Here is a 10132-nt window from a genome sequence, read left to right on the forward strand (position 1 = left end):
TACATTTTCCTTCCTCATCTTACTGGAAGATACCCAAAGTTCTTTCCACAGATTTTTCTTAATTGTAAGATCCCTACTGACACGAGAAAATATTTCTAACATGCTTACCATAGTAGCTGGTACCCAGTAGGTATTATATAAATGCTTATTCCCTGGGAAGGGTAATATTTTAAGTTTTTATTAGTCACTGATATTTTAACATTTAAGACAGTAATGAGCAGGTTTTTGATGAAGGGTAGAGTAGAGGAGAGATGGCATGAGGGAAATAATAGGTTTCATGGGAAGAGTTTTTAATCTAGGCAAGGCTGATTAACAGTTTGCTGTGGATCATCCTTGCCTTGATCCATTTTTTGGAATGTACGGCACCACAGAAAAAACAGCCCTGAATTTAGAACCAGAGGTCTGGGCTTCAAATGCTGCCACTTCCTATCTATCTGATGTTTATCACTTTGTGTTTCATGGTTTTCACTCATAAAATGAGAAGGCTGTGCTAAAATTCTTTCCATCTTTAAATATTAAGGTCCCTTCCAGCTTTAAATCGTAAGTTATTATAAGTTATGATATGACCAAAAGCTGACTAGCTGAAAGAGTCTGGGAAACCATAACTTTCCTGATGTATTATGGAAAAAGGAAAAGTTAAATTGAATTACATTCAAAAACCATTTATTAAATACCTACAGTATGTAAAGCCCTGGGAAACCAAAGATAAAAAACAAGTACAATTACCTCTTCCACATAGCTGGGGTTAAGGGTGCGATCTAGAAAATCTGCATAAAATATTTTGGGCTTTCCTTTTTACCAGAGAAGAAATGTGTTGATACTATATAATACTATACATACATTTTATATATTTCTGAGTTTCAAAACATTTTCTATGTTTTCTGGTGGCCTTTGTGTGTCATCTGTGGCTTCTGCAAAACTCTTCCAAAATTCCCATTAAATTTTTTATGTTGACCGATTATATGTTGAAACTACAATGGGGAAAGTTACAATGTGGAAGGGATAACTATAGGCCCTGTCTTTAACAAGCTTACATTCTAAGGGAAAAATATAATATGGACACGGATAAATAAATACAAGATATTTTGAGGAAGAAGTACAAACAATTGGGGGGAGGAGGAGAATGGAATTGGGGAAAATTTGCATATTAGATGACAGCTGAACTAAGCCTCAAAGGAAACTGAAGATTCTAAGAGGCAGGAGGTGAAGATAGAGTATATTCTAGATATGGGAGATAAGCAATATCGAGTTGTGGGTTGTGCTAATAGATGTGTTTTCTTTCTTTCTTTCTTTCTTTCTTTTTTTTTTTAAGAGTATAAAAAGGAATAATATAAAATTATGGAGAATGAAAGTGTTAAATTGATGGAATGCATATTTTATCTTACAGCCAATAAGGATCGTATATCATAGAATGATAACATAAGAGCTAAAAAGAGCTTTAGATGTCATCTGGTCCAATACTTTCACTTTATAGATGAGGAAACTAGGGCAAAGGGACTTGCCCAAAGTAATAAAGATAACAAGTAGATGCCAGGATTAGGATTTGAACCCAGATTCAAAGGCAAGAACTTTTCTACCAGACCATGTTGCCTCTTAAAATTATTGAGCTACTGACGATTTTTGAGTCTCATGGTCACATTTGTACCTTTGGGAGATTATTTTGACATTTGGTGTGTAGGGGAAGATTACAGAGGGGAGACACTGGAAACTGTCTTATTTCTGATGAAATCTCATTAGGATATGACCTATAACAGTACCCATACAAATGGAAAATCAAATGAAGCCAGAGTGGATTCTTGAAGTAAGATAAGATAACAAGATACTCTCCCCACCCCCTCTCCTCTCAGTCTCTTGTCTCTCCCCTCTGCAAACTATCGGGGTAGTTTTGTCTCTGTCTCTCTCTCTTCCCTCTGCAAACAATCAGGTTAGTTTTGTTATTGCCATGTTAAATTAATATATTTTTAAAAACTCTACATAACAGAAGCTCCTGATTTCACATAATAATTCTCTTTTCTGAGAACCAGCTGTGGTTCTAGGAAACAGCCTACCTGTTACACCACTGCTAAGAACATAACTTATGTATCAGGGTGAGGCAATGACTGCAAACTTGCTAGCTGAGTTTCACACCAAAGGACAGAGAAAACAATGAGAAGGGAAGGGACGTAACTCATAGTTGGAGTTTTGAACTATCCAAAATTTGCTATTTAATTATGAATTGGAATAATCTCAAAGCCCTGGTCTAATCACTAAATAGTGTGTGTGTGTGTGTGTGTGTGTGTGTGTGTGTGTGTGTTCAGTGGTTAGAACTCGCTTGCTTTTAAAAAAAAAACTTTGTATATATATCATATCTTTACTTATGTAGATGTTATATCCCCTCAGTAGAATGTAAACTACACGAGGAAAGAGACAGTCTTTTTTAATCTTCACACTATCAGAACCTAGAAGAATGCTTTGCATATTATAGATGTTTAATAAATGATTGTTGATATTTTAGTTGTTGAATGATATTAGTAGACAGAGGAATCAAAAAATTCCCTGCATCATGAAATACTGTGAAGCAAACAGAGACAGAGTGATTTCGAGTGGAGTGGCTGTAATGGTTTCTGTGTTGGCTTAAAATGGTAGACAGAGTTCAGATCTTGATATACCTCCATTCTGGCTATTCAGACAATAATCTGTGACAGATGATCACCAAATTCATCCAAGTTCTTTCAATGACAATTACAGATTTGCAATCTAATTTAGTGAACCAGATACAGGAAACATTATTAAATTAGGGATATGGATTATGTGTGTGCCTGCCTGGACCTATCCTATTTGCGTCCCTGGCCTGTTGATAGGAAGAAAGATCATATATGGAGTTCAGAAACACTATTGTTGCTGCCAATTAATTTTTTAACTAGCTTTTATTACCATCCTGTCTCAGGTACCTGGAGGCCCATGATATAGGAGTATTCCAGTTGAGTTAAATCAACAACTTCAAATAATACAATTAAGAATCTTAAGCCATTCATTCAACAAACATTTATTAAGTAGCTTTTGTGTAGTTACTTGTTAGTCTCTAGATAAATAATGAATGGTTTCACCTCCCCCGACACTCCATTTTATAATCTAATAAAGGAACTTATAATTGAGTTTTGCTTATTTTAAAACTAAATCCAGGGGCAGCTAGGTGGCACAGAGCCCTGAAGTTAAGAGGACCCGAGTTCAAATTTGACCTCAAACACTTAACACGTCCTACCTGTGTGACCCTGGGCAAGTCACTTAACCCCAATTGCCTCAGGGAAAAAAAAAAAAACAAATCCAAAATAAATTTTAAAGTGTTGGGGCCAGGAGGCAGGAAAACTTAACTTCTTGAGTTCAAATTCAGTCTCACACACTTCCTAGCTGTGTGACCTCAAGTAATACTTAACCCTGCTTGCCAGAATTTTTAATCTGTAAAATGAGATGAAGAAGGAAATGGAAAACCATTCCAGTGACTTTGCCTCAAGTGGGATAATAAAGAAAGGACAGAACTGAAATGAATAAATAATAACACACACATATATGTATAACCATGACACAAGACAGCTTTTGATAAGAGTATGCTCAAGTCTCAAGGGGATAGGCTTTGGAAAGGAGAAGATATGGAATAAGAAATTCATCTTTAATATCAAATCTGAGATAGGTAAGGTAGGGCAAGAATAAAGGGTAATTAGCAGTTCAATAAGTAGACCAATTGGCTTAGTGTATATAATAGGAAGTAGTATAAGAAGACTTTGAGTGATAGATTGCAGGAAACTATTACCATCATCCAGGAGAGAAGTGATGAAGGTTTGATCTAGAATGGTAGCAATGAAAATAGGAAAAAGAAACGGATGTGAGAGAAACTGACCAAAGAGAATCAATAGTACTTTGCAATACATTTGGAAGTATTAAGTCCAAAATTGAGTCCAAAATCCAGATTACCAAAGATAATAGTTGCACATGGATGACTGAGAGGATAGAAGGAACATCAATGAAAAGAAAGAAATGAAGGGGCAAATTTGGGACAGAAGATGAGTTTGGTTTTTGTTATGTTGAGTTTGAGGTACTAGCAGGACATCTAGGTGGCAATCCCAGGATTACAGAGCAAGAGCTAGAAGAGACAGCAGAGGCAATCTAGTTCAACAGAATATACAGATATACAGAAGAGGTCTAGAGAGGTTAAATATTTTTTCCCATAGTCTTAGAGATGGTCAGCATCACAGGTGAGTATTGGAATCTAGATTCTGATTCCAAACCAATGCTAAACCAATGCCAACCCAATGCAAACCAGTTATATCATGCTGACTCTCTAGTGCCCTGAAAGAAGATGGAAGTATGGAGCTGACACTCAGGAGAAACATTTGGACTGCAGATATAGATTTAAGAGACATTTACATAGAAGTGATAGCAAAGCCATGATGGGTGGGCAACTGTAGTTGTCCAGCAAGCACTTGAAAATGAAAGTAACTGGATTTAAGATAGACTTTGGGGATTAAAGACCATTTGTGGGATTATCCAGAGATTAATTACCAGTCTTGTCCTTGTATATACTCTTTGGAAAACACCCCAGTTGGAAAGAACACTGAATTTGGAGCAAATCTTGGTTCTGTTACCTATTACTTGCATCATCTAGGGCAACATTCATCTCTGGGGCTTCAGTTCCCTCTCTAAGATGAGGAGGCTGGAGTGAATCTTGGAATGTGAAGTCTATCACTGAATTTCACGTTTGTCAAAACAATCTTCACCTAAAGGTCATTTTTAATCCTGAAGCTGGTCTGGTCCAAACTTTTCTTCTTGAGGAAAGCTTGATTAAATATTTTTCTCTATCCTTGGTTTCTCCTGTCATTTTGTTATCATGACTTTTCAATTAGTCTCTGCCAGCTCCCATTTTATTGTCAATATTTCCTTGCTCCTTTTTGAGGTTCTAGTAACCCAAGAGCACTCAAATATAAACACAATGATTTGCCATTTAATATTTATTGAGCACTGAGTATATTTTGGATTTTAGCAACTTCTGTCTTTCAACCTAAAGCATGGGAGAAATAAAAGCACATTATTGCTGGACCCCATTTGCTAAAAATGTTGTACTTCAGAACACAGAATTCTGAGTATCAAAACACCAAACCGAAGCTCAAGGGCTCTGTTGCTTACTAGCAGGATGAGTTTATGTAGATCATCTCACCTCCAAATGCCTCAGTATCCTTATTTATTAAAAAAAAAAAACAGACCAAATCAACATTTCCCAGACCAATCTAATCAAAGAACTTTTGTTTTTTTTGACTCTTAAGAGACAAATAGTGTGAACACAGACATTTTTCTCATGGAAATTCCATTAACATTATGCAGAACACTGGAGAACTAGAAAATACAATTTGGGAAACAATGATGTAGATCATTTCTATGATACTTTCTAGCTTGAAGATCCTATGAAAGTAATTCATAACTGTCTGAAATAATAATATTCCAAATCACATATGTAAATTTTATTCAACATTTGGAGAATTTAATGAAAAAAATATATATTCTTAGATTTTATTTTAAATCAAGTACCTCTTTTTGCTGATAGACTCAAAACTATGCGCTCATTGGGAAAAAAAAATGGGTGTCTGAGGAAATAGAGGGGGACATCTCTTTAAACTTTTCCCAGCAAAGACTGGGATTTGGACAGGCTATTGGAAAGTTATCTATCATACTAATTTGATCGGATCCTGCAGAAATTCAAGGAGTTAGAAAGCAAAAGCCTCCTTAAGGCATCTTCCCTTCCTGATAAATCTCTGACCAAGGGAGTGGGATGGGATTGTTTTTCTACTTTGGTCAATGAGACAATAAAAATTCCCTATTACTCTTGCTGGATTCCAAGTCTTTAATCCCTATCTTAAAGGTAAAAGATCCTTGCTATTTTCTCCTTCAGTCATCTTGTCACTAATACTGTTGAATCTTTCTATGCAATTGGCAAATGGCCAATGTGACTATTTTCAGAACATAGATGTAAGTGTAAAAACAAACTGTATTTTCCAATCTCTCATTCTCTTATTGGCAAATAATATGCCCTAGAAAATTATATTTTTCTTTGTTCCTGGTATTGGGCTTTCCATCTTAACAGAACTTTTAGAGGTTTGTTGCCTTCTTTGCATTAAAAAAGGGTTCCATGTTGGGTGTGTGTGTGCAAAATGGCATCCTGAGTCAGTTTAATTGTTGCCCTTCCCCTTGTATTTATTTCAGTCGGCCTTTGGTCACATGCAAGATAAGATTTAATTGTCTCCATGAAGCCCCTAGTGGACATTTGCCTACACTGCAAAGCAATCAAACAACTGCCAACCTGCTCTAAAGCACATTCCCAAGCTACAGAGGGAGAAGATTGGAAGTTCATTGTTACAATGGGGGTATGGAAACTGGCACTTAGTACACTTTATTCTGGGATTTCAGAAACATCTCCAGTTCCAAACAGTGGCAGAACTCCATGTATTTATACCTGAAAAGAAAATATTAAAGAAAGAGACAAGATAAAAACTATTTTCATTATATACACATGTAGAAGGGCTTTGGTAAATGATTCCTTTCCTTTCTCTCTTCCTCCCTCCTCAGATCTCCCTTTCCCTCTTTTTCCCTGTCTCTTCTTCCCTCCTTCTCCTTATTATATAAGCTATAAAAGATGGTTCTCATCATAAATTACATTTATTACTTTATTTTTAAACTTATCAAAGTCACTTAACTGAAGAGGAAGTGTGCTAGAGAAGGAGCAAAGTTATAGTCTATTAGCTGTGAGGCTTAGGTCCTCATAACTTCCAGAGCTCAGTTTTGTTATTTGTAAAGCAGGGATGATAATCTGCTCAGCCTAGGACTGTTACAGAGATGATATGAAATATTGAAGATGAAAGCACTTGAATTGCTTTTCAAATATAAAATATTAAAATAAATATATGTGATAGAAAAGCTAAGAATGATTTTCTTCCTGATGGCTATTTTTGCATTGTGCTCCAAAGATAAGCTTTCAAGAATCAGCTAAATAAAGAGATAATACCAGAGGATATGAGATAATGTTAAACCAACAAAAACAAAGAAAAATGAAACAGAAAAGGTCATGAGACTAAGTAATTATCAAAACTTTGCTTGGTCATATCTATTTACTATCACTTCACACTCAGTCTTTACTGGGTATCTTTTTGTTGATATAGCTTATCTTCAGCAAAATATTTACACATACTTTAAAATGCCAGATAATGTAAGCTCAGGATGCTGAGCACTGAAGCAGCAGCCCCTGGGCCATGATTGTCTAGTTCAGAGCAAGCAATCATTGGGCCCATTACAAAGAAGAGAGGTGAGAATTTCCCATTCCCAGAAATCTTTGCCAGGAAGCCAACAAATTCTTAGGTTTTGTTGCAAATACAGATTCTGTATGTATTTCTCCTCTATGACTTTGGAAGAAACAGTAGGGGTTGACAGAGGTTAATAAATTAATAAAAATGATTTGTAATTAACTATGGTTTTCATTTTTAACTTCCCTTCCCCCTTTTGATTGAAATTCTTAAGCCATTGTTAATGCAAAGATGCTTGCTCACTTGAAAAGTGTGCTGAATCAATTAAGCTTTTCATTCCTACAAAAGGAATATTCATAAAAGTTTGGCAGGCTGCAGAGGGAGACCAATGTACAAGGTGACAATCCTTTCCACCACTCTCTTTCTCCTTCTCCCTCTCCTTCTTCCTTTCCCTCCCCTTCTTCCCCTCTCTTCCTCTGTCTCCCCCTCTCTTTTTTTCTCTTTCCAAAATCTACTCCATGGACAGTCACAATTGAAACACAAAGCAGCAGCTGTTTGGCAACATTTCTAACCCTAAACAGCAACTGTGATGGGATTTTATTTCACTAACCATGTAAACCGGTGGAACAATAGTCATGGTTTAAAAGAAAAACACGAACTCACACACACACACACACAATACAACACAAAACAAAACAACCTGCTTCCTCCTCCTTCCCCACAAATAACCCTCTACACAAACGAAATTAACTCCTTCGGCTGGAAAAGACATACTAAAGACAGAGCTGAAATACATCCAAATGCAAGGAACAGTAAAGCTGTTGAGCCCCGAACATGGCAGACAGCCCAAACTAGGAAACCCGGTTACTCCAAGATTCTGTTATTTCTCAGCTCAAGGCATTTGGTGACTGGGCAAGTGATCATGTTTGTACCTGGGGAGAAGATAGGGGAATGATAAGCATGAATCCAGAGATTTGGCCTACTGCTAGTGATGCGATTCTATATAATATGCTAGCAAAAAGTCACAAAGAGGGATTTGGTAAAATCCAAGTTTCAACCACGCTTTCCAGGGCGGCACGATATACGTCAATAGAATCCATTTTTTGAAGACGCCTGGAAGGGATCATTTTCTTCCGACTAGAGCAAAAAAAAAAAAAAAAAAAAAAAAAAAAAAAAAAAGGGAAAGGAAAGAAGGAAGGAAGAAAGGAAGGAAAGAAGGAAGAAAGAAAGAAAAAAGCAAGCAAACATGCAAGTAAGGAAAAAGCTGCAGCTCCACAATCTCTTTTCCCAAACGCAATTTTATTACTAAGGAATCACTCCCAACGCTGCTTCATCTGTCCTATCAGCCACCTCTTCCTCCAATCATCTAGCTCAGTATCTACCCAAAATGACTACACACACACACACACAAAATCACTTTCCTACCCCTGCCCCGCCCCGCCCCACCCTGTAGCCCCCTACAAAGCCGCCTTTTGGTTCCTACAGAACATTGGCTATTCCTAAGTCTCCATCAAACATCACACTCCTTTGGAGGGTCCGACCTGTCAGTAAAAACAACCTGCGAAGTACCCACCCTATTCTAGCGATCTTTTAATGTTATCGTCTAAGAAACGACAGAACAACCCACTCCCCTCCTACATTTCCTCTCTTAAATCACCGCTGCCTTTTCTTTCTCAATAGCACCATTAACACCTCCAGCCACCAGCGCACCCCAATTCTGCCCGTAAACAGGCTAACCTGCACTTCTCACTAGCATCGGTTTACCTCTTCAGCGTATGCCTCTCCAAATCCCACCTCCTCTAATTTCCGTTTTGCCACACACACCCCACCCCCCTCCAACCTAAGGCCGCTTGCTTTCGGTATTGGTATTCTGTAACCATCTTCTTTCCTCCCCAACTCTTCCCCTTCCTCCTCTCTCTCCTAGTCCCCCACCTCCATCCCTAAACAACAACCTCCAACTATCGCGACCCAGCGTAACCTTTCCCGATCCCCTCCCCCTGCCCCCTTCCCCCCGTGCCCACCCCCACTATGATCTCTTCCCCGACCTGGACTCCCTACCTGCCTTCCGCCACGCTACCACTTGGATGGATATTGCTACTGCTCCCGTAGGTGTAACAGCTACACAACGCATCTGCGCTCTGGTGTATGTTGTGTGGGGAGCGGGGGAGGAGGGAGGGAGAGCGGTGATTGTGTGGGTGTATGTGTATGTGTGTGGTTTTCTGCATAGCTCTGTGCCTCCGAGCTCTGCTTTTTCCTCCATCCCCGCTTTCCGGGTAGCTCTAATCGCCGTCCGGACTTTTTACCTCGTGCAGCTGTCTCCGGACCTGCAGAGATGCCGCTGCCGCCGCCGCCGCCGCCGCTGCTGTTGCCGCCGCCGCAGGCGCTGGGAGCTCGCAGGAGAGCTCCTTCCATGGACCGCAGTGTCACCTCGCTGGTGGCGCCCGCCTCCGCTGCTGCTGCTGCTGCTGCTGCTGCTGCTGCTGCTGCTGCTGCTGCTGCTGCTGACGCCGCCGGTGGAAGGATCAGGGGACAGTGGCTGCCCCCCACCCCGCCCCCACACCGGCACCCCCTTCCAACCCTGAGCTCTCAGAGGAGCGCGGCCCCCTCCCCAAGGTTGCTGACTTCTCTGGGGGGCCTGGGCCCGGGCTGGGGCTCCTGGAGCTCTCCCTGCTCCCTCTCGCCTCCTGGCTCGGGCTCCTAGTCTGCCTGCTCTTCCGTCTCGGCGGGGCCACCGCCGGGGCCGCCGCCCGCCTGGCAGGGGGTGCCCAGCTGTAGGAGTCGCAGCCGCTGTCGCGAATCTGAGTGTGCGTGTGCGTGTGCGCGTGTGTATGTGTGCGTGAGTGTGTCTGTGTGTATGTGTCTATCTTCCC

The 10132-nt window shown here is 39.9% G+C and overlaps 1 protein-coding gene across 1 annotated transcript in view; it reads right to left on the bottom strand.

Moving 5' to 3' along the window:
* RAI2 (retinoic acid induced 2) overlaps positions 1–9632 on the bottom strand; it is a 136165-nt gene extending 126533 nt beyond the window's left edge. Inside the window, exon 1 of the mRNA XM_012546049.3 lies at positions 9566–9632. The gene's annotated coding sequence lies outside the window, so the exon portion shown is untranslated. The remainder of the gene's footprint in view (positions 1–9565) is intronic.
* Positions 9633–10132: the final 500 nt, after the last annotated feature.

The sequence above is a fragment of the Sarcophilus harrisii genome, chromosome 3, assembly GCF_902635505.1.
Source record: "Sarcophilus harrisii chromosome 3, mSarHar1.11, whole genome shotgun sequence".
NCBI lineage: Eukaryota > Metazoa > Chordata > Mammalia > Dasyuromorphia > Dasyuridae > Sarcophilus > Sarcophilus harrisii.